Below are 3,768 nucleotides of genomic sequence, written 5' to 3' on the forward strand. Positions count from 1 at the left end.
GTTTATGATGTATGAAATGAAACAGGCAGTTTAAAAAATTGTGCACACTACCTGATTATAAATATTTTTTAAAGTATATGCATATAAAGCATATAAATTAACATGTTTTTAGCAGTAGCTAAGTCATAGGCTTTTGGGCTGATTTTTAAAGCGCTTTTTTTCCCCTTTTGATTTCTCTGTATTTTCCAAATGTACTATAATGAATAATGGAAAGATAATTGGCTTATTTTAAAAGACGCAGAGCAGAGAGGAAAAAGTATACAAGCTCCTTCTAGTCTATAAACCCTCCAAGAAAGGAACTGAGTCTTTTCCTTTCCTTTTTCTTTTTAAATCAGCTCAGGGTCCAAGTGGGTGTTAAATAAATGATTGTTGGACTGAACTGGGCATTTGTAGTGTTAACGTAATTAAACCAGGAGTCATTGGACAGAGGTGACTCTGATGCCCCGGCAGCTTACGTAAGCAAAGCAAACTCTACGCCTGTAAATGCTTCAAGGTTATGAAATCAAAATGCTAAGGACAACTAATCACAAATAGTCAAGTGGCCTTCATGGTTAGGCGATCAAATAATTTCCTTTCTCTGTTTCGTTATCTTTCTATGTAAGCCTTTCCTCTCAAGGAGTATTCCTAACCACTTTCGATTTGGTGCTATCGATTTTTGCTCAAATAGACAACGTTTTCAATATGCCTCAGTTTATCTTTTAACAGTTCAATATTTATTTTTAAATCAGACAAATATATCACCCTCAAGGTATTTAGAATCTAGAAGCAGAATTTACTAGTAGCGGAAATCTTAACATTATATTCCAGGTAGAGCCTTTGACACAGTCCAGATTCTGAACTGCAGGTCATCATCGCAAGGAGGTGTTCTAGAGAATTCCACAAGGTCAGAGAGTGGGATCAGGGCTGTGTGCCTGACTGAGCTTATGGTGAGTGAAGCTGTTTCAAATCAGCACATAGCCATGGACCGACTTGAAGAGGCCGGCCCGCTCGGGCCCCAGGAGAGATGATAGGGATCAGGGGGGGGGCCTCAGAAAGGACTTCTCCCAGACAGGTCAAGTCTTTCAAACGCCACAGGAAAGTAAACATACTAGAAAACCCTAAAGGAAATCTCGGGGAGGGCCAGGCATTCATACATGACGGCAGTAGTGTGGGGGCTGAAATGGGAACAATGTGTAAGTGGTCTACCCTAAATGCTCCATTTTTGTATTGTATTAGAAAGGAAATGTCATGTTGGGGAAGAACTTCCTTCATTCTAATAAGTCCCCAAAATACAGCAGCACACAACAATGGTGGCGATAGCATGTCACATAATGCAGGGCTCTGAGTTAGGAAATGCCTGCCGAGAAAGACCAATGTGGAGAGGACACCCACCACAAGTAGCCTTTTATTACTTGAGAAAGGGATCAGTTAGACAACAGGGACTAGATGGAAAAAATTAATATTCTCCTATGATTAAAATAAAATTAATACTTTAATAATTTTTATTATTATTCTGGGAAACAGATTGTTCTACCTATGAATATAAATTCTCTTCAAAAATATGTTTTAATGATAAAGGTATTATCTGCTTTGATTTAGTATTTCAATCCACTTGGTAAGGAGATACCTGTTGGTAGTTTCAAGCATATGGTCACTTAGCAGTTGGGACTTGTTCTTTTTTATGATGTCTGACTTACTTGGTTGAGCACTACAAGTCCACCCAGGAATTACCAAGGAATTTTATCTTATATTTCATTGTCTGTTTTTTAGATATGCTTATATTACTCATTGGGTATAAATTAGACATTTGAGGAAGAGTATTAATAATTTGCCTTATTCTTATAATTTTTATTTTTTCATATTGTTTTATTTCTATTTCCATTAGCATCCAACACACGTTGAAACACTATAAGCCAAAGAGTTGCTTATTGTCACAGTGTTACAGCCCTTCTGTAATGAGCTAAATTGAGCCCCCCAAAAATTCATAAGTTGAAGCTCTAACTCTCAGAATGTAAACGTATTTGGAGATAGGGTCTGTTAAGAGGCAATTAAGTTAAAAATGAGGCCTCCAAGGTGATCCCTAATCCAATATAACTGGTGTCCTGTTAAGAAGAGGAAATCAGGACTCAGACACGCACAGAGGGAAGACCATGTGAAGACACAGGGAGAAGACAGACATTTACCAGCCAAGAAGAGAGAGCTCAGAAAAAATCAAAACTGCTGACACCTTGATCTCAGACTTCCAGCCTCCAGAACTGTGAGAAAGGAAATTTCTGTTGTGTAAGCCACCAGTCTGTAGTACTTTGTTATGGCAGCCTTACCAAAATAATACAGCCTCTGCCTAAAATTCTCTCCTATTTAATATTAACCGAAAAAAGTGGTTCTCAAGATATATATTCAATCGTTCAACAAATATTCATTGAACACCTAGTGTATGTAAGTGCTGGGATATGACCATAACAAATAAAACCTCAAGTCTCATGGAGCTTACATACTAACAACAAAGGAATTTTTCTTCTTCTGAATTTATTCATATGAGAAATAGGCCTTATAAATTGAGCTACTAGAAATCTTCAGACAGAATGAGTTAGGAAAGGAAAGTTGAAACAACAAAAGATATATAATCCTAACATTTTAATTTTATTTATTTTTTTAAAATATATTTTTATTGATTTCAGAGAGGAAGGGAGAGGAGGAGAGAGATAGAAACATCAATGATGAGAGAGAATCATTGATCATCTGCCTCCCGCTCACCCCTACTGGGGATCAAGCCCGAAACCCAGGCATGTGCCCTTGACTGGAATCGAACTTGGGACCTTTCAGTCCGAAGGTTGATGCTCTATCCACTGAGCCAAACTGGTAGGGCCTAACATTTTAATTTTCTATTATGATGTTACTGGAAGCCCTGTGCATTAGTTGGACCTTTTGGTAAGCAGATGTTGAGAGAGAGTGAGGATGGGATTGGGAAGAGAAAGCCTTCAGACTATGATTTGGGGAGGAAGCAGGATTGGGAACAAAGTCTTGGCCAACCCAACTGGAAGCTCCGGAGGAAAGGGTACCTCTCAGAGAAGTCCCACATCGGGCAGAAACGGCCGGGCCCTGGTCCTCTGACCTTGCTCCATCGTTGGCAGAGGGCTGCCTGGGAAGAGCCGGCATAGTGGCCTCTCTACAAAGCTGGGGTAGGGCCTGGGGGTGCTCACACCTGGACACTGACAGCTAATTGGGTAACAGGGCAAGTTCTTTCTTGAAGAAAGTTCTGAGCAGCACCTCGATGACTGTTGCAAGCTTCAAAAAGTAAAATAGGAACCTGGTTCTCTAGTGAGGTTTTTTTAAAGTCAGTACAAGCTGTTTCTTTACTCTTAAATGTAAGAGGGCTTGAATGTCTCTCAGCAAGCGCTTTTATAGCCCAAACGGAGGTCTTGAAGAAAATGCATTTCTAACACCTGATATAACTTTAACTTACCGAATATTTATATAGTGGGAAGGAGATTTAAAGTATTTTTTTAGTAAAATTGTGTTAATGTTTATTTAATGAACTGGGTGACTGTCATGATACATGTAACTAATGGAAGTGAGGGAATTATTTTTCTTTTTTTAAATTTTGTTTTTCAATTTAGATTTAAATTCAATATTGTTTTGTATTAGTGTCAGGTGTATGGCACAGTAGTCAGACAGTCATATCCTTCACAAGGTGTTTTCCCCAATATTTTAAGTACCCACCTGGCACCATTCATAGTTATTACAATATTATTGACTATATTCCCTAAGCTGTACTTTACATCCCCATGA

This window comes from Myotis brandtii, unplaced genomic scaffold (assembly GCF_000412655.1).
Source record: "Myotis brandtii unplaced genomic scaffold, ASM41265v1 scaffold1697, whole genome shotgun sequence".
NCBI lineage: Eukaryota > Metazoa > Chordata > Mammalia > Chiroptera > Vespertilionidae > Myotis > Myotis brandtii.